The sequence below is a fragment of the Haemorhous mexicanus genome, chromosome 12, assembly GCF_027477595.1.
Source record: "Haemorhous mexicanus isolate bHaeMex1 chromosome 12, bHaeMex1.pri, whole genome shotgun sequence".
Classification (NCBI taxonomy): domain Eukaryota; kingdom Metazoa; phylum Chordata; class Aves; order Passeriformes; family Fringillidae; genus Haemorhous; species Haemorhous mexicanus.
The window spans coordinates 19,700,132-19,713,139 of NC_082352.1; the positions used below are offsets into that span (position 1 = coordinate 19,700,132).

The 13,008-nt window shown below is 44.2% G+C and overlaps 1 protein-coding gene across 4 annotated transcripts in view; it reads left to right on the forward strand.

Moving 5' to 3' along the window:
• The window catches only part of LOC132332815 (hepatocyte nuclear factor 4-beta-like), a 56,954-nt gene that overhangs the window by 12,479 nt on the left and 31,467 nt on the right, over window positions 1-13,008 (forward strand). For 2 of the 4 annotated variants that reach the window (XM_059857446.1, XM_059857445.1), the window contains one exon: window positions 9,661-9,895. The gene's annotated coding sequence lies outside the window, so the exon portion shown is untranslated. Of the gene's footprint in view, window positions 1-8,715; window positions 9,349-9,660; window positions 9,901-13,008 lie in introns of those variants that run through there. The other 2 variants (XM_059857449.1, XM_059857447.1) reach the window with 2 other exon arrangements.

Sequence of the window (13,008 nt, forward strand, 5' to 3'; positions counted from 1 at the left end):
TAAGAACTTGCTTTTGACATTGCTGGCTACATAAATTACTGCCCTATCTCTGGGCAGACAGAGCACAAAGGCACAGCTCTTGTTTCTCATTGTAGGTTGGCAGGACCTCTGCTATCGGGCACCACAGACAACAAAGAGAACGAGAAGAAAGGCTCCCAGCTGGCTCTCAGCGAGGGTGGCAGGGCTGGAGGGAGGGGAGCCCAGGTCCTGCTGTGACTCCAAGCCATGTTTTGTCCCAGCAGTGGGCAGAAGAGGCGGGCTGGTTTTGTGGCTCCTCGCTCCGCTCCCCGCGCGGACGCGCAACAATGCAGAGCTGCACCCAGGGCTCCTCACTCTCTGCCAGGGATGGCATCTGGGCTCAGTGACCTCAGGGAACAGCAGACTAAGACTTCAAAAGAAGTTCTGAAGTGGCTCTGACTTTTCTCATCCCCTCTTTCTCTCTTTTTTTTTTTTTTTTTTTTTTTTTGATCAGTTTTTCATTGAGATTCGCTGCTCTGGGCTAAATTGTTTGGAAGTGTTTGGTTGATAGAACAGCTGGAACTGGTAATGTCCAGCATCTAACAGGCTCTGTTCTGGTGTTGTTTTACTTGTTTTTCCCCCATGAAGTCCTGAGGAGCTTTTAGTTTGAAGAATAACTATTTTTTGGTGTAACCATGAACGTGTCCATCTAGGGAAACTGAGGTTGTGCAAGTAGGACAGGAACAGGTCATGCATCTGGGAAAAGGAAAATATAGGGTGAAAATCACAGGACTTCTTCAATTTTAAATGCCAATTTCCTAGGGAATTGCAGTCCTCATCTTTCTGCCCCTGATCACTTCTTGATGGCTTGGGACAGAAACTTGCTGGGCAATGAGACACAAACATCTGTGAGGTGGCAGAGGTGGAGATGTTTTTTGGGAAGAGAAGGCACCTTCCCAGCACTGCCCACCACTAATGTGGTAGAAGTGCCTTTATTTGGGATCCTGGCAGAGCACTCTTTTATCCATTGAGCTAAAAAAATGGTGAGTGCTCAGTTCTTTCTGCTGGGTAGTTTTGTTTCAGCTGCCTCCTTTTGAGCCCTCAGTGTTATTGGGTTTTTCTGAGTATCTTGGTGTAAAGGTGGTGTTCTTTGATTGATATTTATTTGTCATTTATGAGATTAATATACATTCTGCTTTACCTGTTGTAGCCTTTGAATGCAGCCAGGCTGCTCAGCTGACAATATATACTCAAGAAAATAAAAAAGGTGCAGTTATTTTAGGCTTTACAAGGCTGGAAACAGGGAAAATTGTTTTGATTTGCAGTCCCCACCTCTCTTTAGTGGCATTTGGGATTTACAAGAACTTGGAGGGTGTATGGCTCAGCAAAAACATTTCCCCAGAGTAGGTGATGCCCATTCCTTGGTCTCCTTTAAAAATATGAAAAGAAATTTCATCAGATCATGGAGCTTGGAAAATCAAATCAGAGTCTTACACAAATAATCCAGGTTTTGGGGAGCTTGTCATGCTAAGTGGGTTTCTTGGCACTGACTGGTTTGATTATGGATGGAGCCACAGCAGAACCACATTAGAAAAGGATATTGTTACAACACTTTCAGTATCAACAATGCTACTTGGAGAGGAATAATCTGTTCCAGATGGCTGTTAAGAACGTCTGTCCTTTTTAGAGGGGATTTTTTTTTGTTTAGTTGATTTATTCTGATAAAATTTGGGATCATTTAGTCTCCTGTCAAAGAGTCAGTAAACATGAAGATAATGTGATTCACAGAAAGGGCAGTCTGAGAGGCTACTTTCATTTAATTCAATTAGATGGGCTTTTATATTGCATTTATTTGTTTTATCTTGAGTATTGTAGCAAATTTTTCTCTTCGTGAAAGAGGAGGCAGGGTACAGTTACTGCAGACATCAAAAGTGCTGGGTTAATTCCAGGGCTTTTCCATACCACTGGCAAGTTACCTGCATAAATAACTGGATGTAACAGCAGCCACTGATAAAAGAGATGGGATTTTGAGAGGCTTGAAGGAAAACCTCTGTTTGTGGTAGATATCACACCAACATTTCCCACCACGCCCATGTGCAAGGCAGGATCTAACTGAACAGCTAGAAATTATTGCAAAAAAAGTATTTTAACTTTGGCCTTGCTGGACATGACTGAGGGGAGCCTGGTGAACTGGAGTTACTGTGAACCTACAGGTTCCTTCAGCCTCTTTGTGCCCTTCCTTTGTCCTGCTCCTGGGATAACACCCATGGTGTTTATAGCACTGATGGGGACACATCTGGGATCTCCTTTCCATCTCTGGTGTCCCTCTGTCCCAAATCATCCTGCACAGAGATACACCAGGCTGGGAACACCCCTGGACAGAGCTCAGGAGCAATGGTGCAGGGAAATATTCCATGGCCAGTCTGGCAAGGGGCAGTGCTTCAATCTCCCTCTGGATTTCTGCTTTGCCAGGGATTTCAGCTCATGGGTTTGTGCCTGTCCCCAGGCACAAGGGTGTGAGCAAATGCTGTTGTGGTGTGCCTCAGCTTTTTATTGTCTGCTCTTCTCAAAACTTGCTCTAGCTGGGCTCCCTCCCAGCTCCTCCCTAGGCCCTTGCTCAGGTCCCCTCGAGGCCTCAGGTTTTAGTTTTTATATTTTTCACACTCTGTGCTGCTTTAGTGTGTGGGGCTGGGTTCACATCAGGGCATGGTGAGCTCTGTGCACAGAGCAGGGGGACAAAACAATTCCTGCTCCAGCTGGGCACCAAGGACAAATGATCCAAATCTCAGCCCAGGAGCACAAACCCCGTGGGCTGGAGAGAGAAAAACAAGGGTGGGACTGCCTGGGCTAAAGCTGGGCTGGGACAATGAACTGCAAGGTGCAAATGGAGCAGAACTGATCCCAGGGAGAGACCCCGGGAGCGCTCGTGCATTTTGGGGCCATTCTGGGTCATCTTGGGTTCATTTTGGGGCCATTTTGGTTCATCTTGGGTTCATTTTGGGACCATTTTGGTTCATCTTGGGTTCATTTTGGGACCATTTTGGTTCACCTTGGGTTCATTTTGGGGCCGTTTTGGTTCATCTTGGGTTCATTTGGGGACCATTTTGGTTCATCCTGGGCGCAGCCCTGGCTGGGCTCTGGTGCTGCCCCAGCTGGATCCATTGAGGCATTTTAATAAATCCCTGCTTTATTCTTCAGCTCTGCCCAGCCTCTGTTCTGGGTCAGCCTTCCCAAGGCATCACTCTGTCTCAGGTATTCCCAGGAGCCATGGGGAGAGCTCTGGGGGCTGTCTGCTACACCTGGATGCCTCTTCCACTGAGCAAAGCCCTTGGTGACCCCCCTGACAAAGCTCAGTGCTCTCCCCTGCCCTCTGCATTCCCAGCTCATCCACATCCATCTCTCCAGCCACTGGATTTTCCCTCTGAGGACTTCATTTTTCTTTGGAGTGTTACTCCAGCAGGCATTAGTTAAGCCTGAAAGGCTTTTGAAGATGTTCCCCAGAGCTGAGGGCCGCTGAGCATTCAGCAGGGGAAGATTTGGGGAGCTCTGTCAGTCCTGGAGGAGCAGATTCCTGTTTTGTATTTGAAATAGATCTGCACTCGCTTGGTTAACAAAATATTTTGCTCAGGATAACTACCTGAGCCACCTCGCCAAGCCAAAGAGCCCTAGGAGGGTTCCAGAAAAGCCAATATTAAATCCAGAGACATCAACATTAGTGAAGTAGGACTAAATTATCTCCAGCTGGTGCTGGCTCTTGCCTGAGGCTCTGCAATGAGTAGCTCCCTGGAAAAGAAGGAAAGATGAAGGCTGTGCTAACGAGGAGCAGAACCAGGCTTGGAGCTCGGGTCACTCTCTGTTTCCAGCCCTATCAAGTCCAGTCAGTGACAATTTTTCACCTCCCATCACTTGTGCACCATCCACTCCATCAAAGTCAAATTCCTCTGGCAGTGAGAAGGATCCAGTCCCACTCTTGGAGCACTGGAGATTGGGCTGCCCCTCCTTCCAAGGTCTAGGTGAGAAGCACAGATCCCTTGAAACTTCTGTTTTTCTTTGTTCAATTAACTTTTTGTAGCTGTTAATTGCGTGTTAACCGTGATCAGAACTCACTGCCAAGGGCTTCTCCCCTCACTGAGCAGCACCTTTGAGAGCAAGCCTTGAAATATTTGGGGAAAATTATGGGTAAACCTCAACCATTGCTCTGTGCTGGACGTGACTCAGAATAGCAAGGTGTGAGCAAGTTAAAAATCAGCACAAACATCACCTGGATATTCAGAAACCTTCGCTGTGTGTTCCTGGTCACTTCCTATTACAAAAGGGGTCTTAAAAGTAGCAGGGATTTCAGACATGAATTATTTACTGCTGTCATTGGTTGGGAAGCTCTCCTCTCACATGTACCATACTATTATTTTTAATTAACATCTCCAGATTGTCTGGAAAACCCTACTTGCCGTGTGAATCTCTCTATCTAAGCAACATTGAAAATACCTCTGCTCATTGAAAGTACTCTAGCTGCAGAATCACAGAATGGTTTGGGCTGGAAAGGACCTTAAAAATTCTCTTGTTCCAATCCACCTTCCACTGTCCCAGGCTGCTCCAAGCCCTGTCCAGCCTGGCCTTGGACACTTCCCGAGATCCAGGGGCAGCCCCAGCTGCTCTGGGCATGAAGGAGATGGGTGTTTGTATGAGGGTGACACTTGTGCAGCACTTTGGGGCATGTTGTTGGGCAGAGATGGATATAATGAGGCAGGGAAAACATAAATTCAGCTGGCTGGGAGCACGGGGTGAGTAATTATCCCTGTGGGAGCCCAGCAGGTGGATCAGTTACTGGGCTGCCTCTGCAATAAGCCATTAAGGGAAAACATCTGTTTCACATCAGCCATTCCTCCTTCTCCAGGATACTCCTCCCGTTTGTCTCTCTGATGCTGCAGCCTGGAGACAAGTGATTTCTGCAAGTACCCTGTGCAAACATCGTGTGCTCCTGCAGGGAAAGCAGGGCAGGAGGGGGCCAGGAGCAGCAGGACACGGCAAGGAGCATCCAGAATCTGCTCCCAACTCCCTCGTTGTATTTTCTGCTGGGTCCTGCTCCATTCCAGGGGGAAGCTGTTTCCAGGCTCTGGAGGTGCAGGAAATACAGCCAGGAGCCAGCTCTGCTCGGTGAGTCAGCATCTCTGCTGCCACCTGGAGCGAGAGGAAAGCCTGAGCCTCCCATCCACTGCTTGATCCAGGTTTTTAAAGCGGGGTTTGTTCAGTTGGCCAAGCCAAGCTGATATCTGGTGCTCAAAGTTTTGAGCCAGGAAAGGTTTCCGTGCTCATCAGGGTATCCATGGCTGACACTTATTGCTTAATTTTGCTGCTGAAAATTGAGAAGAAATGAAGCAAAAAGGTTTTTGTGTTACCAGCAGGATTTGTTGATGCTCTGGGTGGGTTTAACTGGGAGAGATTCTGTTCAGAATGATGGTAAATCCAGAATAACCCTGCTTTAGGTGAGCTGGTTTCAGTGTTGCTGCTGTAGCATAGAAGAAAGAGAGGGGATTTCCCCCCTAAATTGTGAGTATTTCCTACTAGGATAAATTATCCAGTAGCTAAATCTGGTTGTCTACAGATTATCACAATGTCTATGGATCTGCCTGCTAAGAGAACACAGAAAAATAATTTTTGAAGGTGTGGATTTCATTATTTAATTTATCCATCTAAGCAAGTACTCTTTCTCTGAAAGCCCCTTATCCTTATGGCTCTTGTCTGGGATTTATTTTTCAGGCAAGAATTAGATTAAATTCCTGCAAAAATATTGAATACACTTGATCAGCAGTGTGGGGTTTAGCAGTGCATTGGTGTGTCACCTGCTGTTGGTTGTTTTCTTAATATCTTGATCTAAACTCATGAATATGCAACTGGAACATACATTTGGGGAAGAAATATATCTGCCCCCTTTTAGAATTACATGAAAATCACATGTATAATTCAAAGTACAATGGAATTGTTTCTTGGCTTGAAGTGCTTAAGTAATGTTAGGAACTTTTGCCTAATCTCTGTTTTACAGATTAGAATACAAATATTTCCAGTGCAACCAGAATTTATTAAAGCAGGCTATTGCCTAGGGAAATCTGCCTTTGGATGTGTTTCTATCAACTCTCCTGGAAAAAAAAAAAAAAAAAAAAGAATGTAATTAGCATTGCATAATGTTCTAGAGAGAAAAATGGACCAAACCCAAAGTGCATAAAGAGAATATTGCAAGTGTGGAGTGCAGATTGCTTGTGGCTGTCAGGCTGGTTGTTATTCCTGGGGGCCAATGCCAGTTAGAAAGTCCTGACTGGAAGAAAGCAGCAAGGCTGGAGATGTCCAGGAGAAAGATGAGATGAGCTGTTGTATAAAATTGGGAAAACAGAGTTCCAGAGTGACAGGTAATTTGTTTTATATCTGCCTTGTATACCCATCAGTGAAATTCAGGCCAAAAAGAAATTGTTCCAGTCCCTGGTGATGGTGTTTCTGAGTTCATGGAGGCTCCACTGGCTCATGAAATGGTGCTGAATAATTTTCAGTGGTTGTTCCATTCTTTCTCATTTTTATGAATTATCAGCAGAGATGTTTCTTGCAGTATTCCTGAGCAGCTCCTGGGCTGGGAGCTCCCATCCCCTTGGTGCTGCTGAAGCATAAATAAGAGCAATGAAAAAGAATTTAATGGTGAAATTGTTCTAGTCCTTGGGAGTTCATGGAGGCCCCACTGGCTCATGAGGTGTTGCTGAATAATTTTCTGTGATTGCCCCATTCTTTCTTGTTTTCATGGTGAAAACAGTTCTGTGGATCAGCTAATTTTGAATTAAAGCAATTAGCTGGTTAAACTCCATGCAGTGAGGTCAGATTTGGGTGATTCTCACAGTGCAGTGACTTTATGTGGAGGGGAAGGTGTGCATGTGGGGCTGAGCTGGTCTGGTTGCCCTCTTCCTTCTCCTCCTCCCCTCTTGTCTGCTGCAGTTGTTATCAGCAGGGATGTTTCTTTTTTCTGAGCAGCTCCTGGGCTGGGAGCTCCCATCCCCTTGGTGCTGCTGAAGTATAAATAAGAGCAATAAAGAGCTTTTTCTCTCTGCTAGTAATTCACTGGTGTTTTTATGCAGAATTCTGGCCAGGAGCAAAATGCAATTGGCAGGCAGCTTTTAACAGGGGAGGCCACAGTGACCTGTTTCAGCAAGGGACCATGGAATAACAACCCCATGTAATGCTCTAAACATCACTGAAATCAGAGATGAAGCCTGCCTTGGAGAGCTCCTCCACAATTTAAGACCTTTTTTCCTGAAATATCTGGGGGAGAAAACTCCAAACAAACAGGGGTTAGGTTATTCCATGTGTCAGTGGGAAAACAGCTGTTGTAAATAGGTTTATGGTGTAAAAGTGCAGGTCTGATCTGTCCCCTCCTTGATCCTGTGACATTTACCATACATTTGGGCTCACCAGATTTGCTAAAAACTCTGCCCTGAGGGAATTTTGACACTGGCAGTTCATGAATGAAAGAAGCAGAGGAGTGTATAATTTGCTGGTTAACTCCAATTTCCAAATGATTCATTTGATGGCACATATTCCTGAAGATATGAAATGGTTCTAATTAAAGGCAGATGTGCAAAATATAGCCTATAGGATGGATATAGGGCAAGCAGACTTTTCCATGTGAGTGGCAAAGCCAACAGCCACAAATACCTCTCCACTATGGCAGCCTCAAAAATGCATCCACAAATATTATTCATCTCAGTGGTCTGCAAAGATTTATCAGGGGTTTGCAGCTTCCTGAAAATATCTGTGAGGCTCAGGGGTTTGGAGATGTGTGTTTGTCACTTGGCAGTCACTTGCTCTTGCTACACCCAATGAGAGGGCAGCAATTATGAGTAAGACAGTCTGGAAGAGACTGAAGTGTTCAAAAATGGATATTGTGGGGAAAATAGAGCTGGATGTTTACAGTAATTTCTTCAATTTAAAGTCATGGAAAGCATCTTTCCACACGTCAGTGTGTCTGTGCACTGCCTTTTTGGGGGGGTGGGGAGGATCTTTTAGAAAGGAAAATCTGTCTGAATTTGCCCCAAATACTTTAAAAATAACTTGTCATTTTGGATTATGAAGGATGGTTTGGGTTGGAAGGGATTTTAAGGATGATCCCATTCCCTCCCCAGCCATGGGCAGGGACACCTCCCACTGTCCCAGGCTGCTCCCAGCCCTGTCCAGCCTGGCCTTGGGCACTGCCAGGGATCCAGGGGCAGCCACAGCTGCCCTGGGCACCCACTCTGGGCCTCCCCATCCTCACAGGGAAGAATTTTTTCCTAAGATCCCATCTAAACCTAAATGTTTGCAGTTCAAAGCCACCACCCCTTTGTTCTATCCCCAAATGCCCTCTCCAGCAGATGAACACATAATCCTGAAACTCCAGAGATAAACTGGGGATGGGTCCTGTGCCTCAGTTCTTCAGAGCAACTTACTGGACTTGGAGTTGAGCTCAATGATTCTTGTCCCTTCCAACTCAGGATATTCTATAATTCTGTCATCTTTTCTGGCAGATTTTATCATTTTTCTTCTTGGCTTTTCCCCCTTTGTTGCTATTATAACTCCTAGATTTTAATCCAAAGCCCCCTCAATTTCAACACAACAAACACTTCAGATAATCCATCACTGAAAAAATAAAATCAATATTTATTGAGGTTTGTGCCTGTTTCAGCTTTCAAGTTCCCTGCAGAAATGGAAAGGTTTTCTCCAGAACACTTAAAATGTTGGTTGAGGACTTCTGCCTTTTACCCTGATGCTGAGCTCCAACAAAACGTTTTGGTGTGTGAATGGGCTGCAAGGTCAGATGTGCAAATACATAATGCATTGTTGCAGATAAAATGGACTTCAACTTTGGGTTTGGTCTTGGCTTTTTTGAGTGGTCTCTCTTCTCTCTGAAATTTTTATATTTGCACTTAGTTTACTTAGCAGGCAACACTGAAATGAGTTTTTTGGAGGAATTCCATCTTTGTCCTGAATTATTAACTTGTCTGAAGAATGGCAAAGGTAGAAAATCTGGGGGACAGAAACAGAAGTCAAAACTACACCCAGACACCAAAACTACCCAAGAAAAGCTGCCTCATTTCCCTGGAAGGAACATTGTTCAGTTTACTGTAAATCTGCTGATGATTCTGTGATCACAGCCAAAGGTCAACCCACTCTTGGTGGTTCTCTGAAATACAATCTGATGGTTCATCTCATAAAACAAAAATACTGTGTGAAGACACTGAGCAGAGCAGTTTACAAAAAACAAAAACCTTACAACCGGAAAAGGTGAATTTTGGTGACATTTGAATCTCCATTGTGAGCAAACTGGATCCAGATTCCGCCGCAGAAATCTTAAAATGCCAAAGAAAAACAAGGGACAAGGTAAATGCTTTTAAACCCAGAACTAGGAATTTGTAAGATACAAGTCAAAAACCAAGTCCTGGGTTAATTTTTGGGATTCTGGGGGGATTACAGATCAGAATAAATGAAAATAACTGTGGTAGAAGAAGCCCTTAAAAACGATGCTTTATGTGCTAGGAAAGGGCTTGTGACCTAACAAAGGCGTTCCCTAAAATAGAAAGCACAGCACCAACATAAAACACTCATCATGTTTTCAGGGCAAGGCAAGGATCTGCACTCCCAACCTCCCACATTGGAGCTGGGGTTTGAATGGCATTTCTGTTCTCTCCTCAGCTGAGTAAGGACAGAGCTGAAGAGGCGTCAGCACCGCGGCCGAGAACGCTCGAGGTGGCAGGAGTGGTGCTGCCAGGGACAGTGGTGCTCCCAGGGACATGGCAGTCACAGCAAATGCTCTCCTCAAGGCTGGCTACTCCTGACTAAACAGTGCTTTCAGCAGGAAAAGCCAAAATCTTGCCCAGAGGCAGTGCAGTGCTCCAGATGGGTCCCATGCCAACTCCAGCTACAGCAGGTGAGGTAATGCTCTCCCTGCCAGCCCTGTCTCTGGCTGGGATATTTGCTATTTATTTGCTATTTATGTGTTAATTTTTATTTATTAGCTGTTTGCTATTTACTCCTTGTTATTTATTTATTGGCAGTTTGCTGTTTGCTTTAGTCAGGGGCCGACATCACCCATGGTGGAGGAATCCAACCGAATTCCCGATGGCTCCGTGGGTCATTTCCATTCTTGGCAGGGGGAGTTTATCTTCTGTGACTTCACCTTCCATGAAGTTGGAGTGGAAGTCACCTAAACTGCCCGTGAGCTCTGTGGAGGGAGGTTGGCACTGATGTGCAGTTCCTCTGAGGTCCCTTGGACACCTGAGTTTGGGATGAATCACCCTCTGGAGAGGAAACGGCCTCAAGCTGAGCCAGGGGAGGCTGAGATTGGATAGTAGGAAAAATTTCTTCATGGAAAGGGTTATCAAGTGTTGGGACTGGCTGCCCAGGGAATGGTGGAGTCACCATCCCTGCAGAGATTTAAAAACTGTGTGGATGTGGCACGTGAGGACGTGGGGCAGTGGTGGGCTTGGCAGTGCTGGGGGAATGGGTGGTCTTGGGGGTCCTTTCCAATCTTAGTAATTCTATGGCACGCCAAGTTCTCTCAGGGCTTGCAGAGATACTGATTTTTACCCAATCCATGTGTGAAATCTTAGCTTGGGATGGTGAAAATCAGGGTGATCTGGAGAAGGGGCTCTGCTGCAACCTCGTGGTTCTCTGACTGACAAAACCTGGATGAGCACGTGGAAACCACTCATCCCAAGGGCAGTGAGAACGAGGGGAAAAAATGGAAGTTGGATTATTTCATGATTCCTTCCCCATGTTTTGATTCTCTGGACAGCAAATTCCAAAGCTGTGTTTTCCAGTTTCTATTCGGTGTTGGACAGATCAGCAGTTTGGAGGAATTTGGGATGGATTGTTCCAAGATGGAGCAGAGCTCCATCCCAAACACTTGCAGTTCTTTAAGTTTGGATTTTCCTGTGTAAGCCCAGCCTAGGAAAAGCTTGCTATCTCTGCAGGAAATAACTGGAAAAGGACATTCCCAGCCTTAGAGTGAAACACTGCTGAAATCTCATTGTGTAACACAATATCAATTCATTAAAGTAAGTCCTGTCTTAATTTTGGTGAGTGAGGTGGAGTTTGACAATCAAGTTGGTGTTTTCATGAGTTGATTGTGCCAGATGTGATCTCTAGTGAAATTCTTAAATTTTCAGACAGAGGGTGATGTTCCCCCAAATTTGTCAGTTTTGTTACCTGGGACATAACTTTAATTTTAGTTTTAAAATGTTGCCAAGGGTCCAAACTTGGGTCAGAAACTGATACCATGTTTAACACTTGCAAACAAACATAAGAACCAAAATGTTTTGTTTCTGCCCTTTTAGTACTTTTCATTTTGTTCATTATTAAATATTTTAATTGCCTTCCATTCGGTGAACTTCAAAGTTCAATTACAAATGAAACCAACAATTTTTTCAAAAAAAAAAAAATTAAATGAAGTTTGTTCCTGGTTTTCCATAATTATTACAAGTGTTGATCAGCTGATTTCTCTCCAGAAAGGAAAAAAGACAAGAAGCCCTCTGAAATATCCTCAGGGAATACCCACTGATAGAAGCATTTGTTAATGTGAGGAAATTTTTTTTTTTTCAAAAATATTGCAGGCATTTCTTATTTCTCAGAATTTACTTCTGCTTATGGAAAACAAAGAAGAGAAATTCCAACTGGTGCATGGAAACATCAGGTGTTGGCTATGAAGCTTTTGCCAGGCAGGGACAGATTTTTAAAAGGTCTTGGACCCCACATAAAGGAAATGAGATTTTAATCAGATTTCACTCAGGTGTCCAAAAAAATGGGATTTATTTCTAAATCACCAGTGACCTGTGTCTACTTCTTTGCCAATCCAGTTGTTATTCCCAGTGGGAGCTCCCGTTTCTCAACAGGGCTGAAATTCAGGCTCTTCCCATTTGGAAATCAAAGGGAGCCCTTTGTGCTTCTGAAATTCCGGCCCTGACCAAGTGCTCTGCAGCCAAGAACAAAAGTTAAGTGAACTCAGAACAAGTCATCAGCCTGACCTTTGGTCATCAGAAAAATGTAAAACATCTTAGAGTTCTTCTCCAAATCCAAGTCAGGTTTCATCTGTGCTTAACATTTGGTGCAATAACCTGGAATTTCACAAATTTCACCCATTAGCCAGCCTGAAGTCAGAGCTGGCGTGGGGGATCTGGGTGATTTGTACTTGGCAGTGTGTAAAGAGCAGAATCCATCACTCCAGCCTGGTGGGAAGAGATTTTAAAGGTTTTTTAACTTGGTTTGGGTTTGGTCTTTTGTTGTTGTGGGGTTTTTTGGGGGGTGTGGTGGTTTGGTGGTTTTTTTTTTTTTTGTTGTTGTTTGCTTGTTTGTTTAAATTGTTGTAAAGGATTTTTTCCAGCATAGTGACTGGAGCTTGCATAAGTTTCTATTTACTCCAAAGGGTTGTTATGTAAGAGCTAACCTCATTGTTCTAAAGCAAAATCAGTAAATGATAAATGAAGGTGTTTGGCAGCAGTAAAGCCAAATAAGTTTGTTTGGAGAGAAAGGAGGTGAAGGAGGTCCTGATTTTTTTGTTTTTTTGTCCTCTCCATCCTCCTGCATGATGTGTGATGCTCTCCCATGTCCATTATTGTCCATCACTGGGCTTGACTTCAGAAGTTTCTTAAATTATTTTTATTTATGAATAATCACTACACAGACAGAATCTTTTTGGGAGGTAACAGCTGGAAGAACAAGGAGCCCCTCACAACATGCAGAAATGTAATGTTCATTGTAATAAGAAATACCTGAAAATGGAAAAAGCTTTTTGCTGTTTAGTGCATCACAAATATCAAACTGCACCCAGGAAAGGAGGGAGCTGATTTAATAGAATTTGCTCTAGAACACTTTGAAATGTCTGCCTTGGTAATTACATGTTAAGGATATGATTTCACACTGCTTATAAGCCAGAAGCACACTGTTTCTAATTATACATTACCCAGAAAAGGGCCTTGCTGCCTTCTGTCTTTAAATGATTGTTTTTATCCCACCACCACCTGTGCAGGTAGGTAATATTATGGC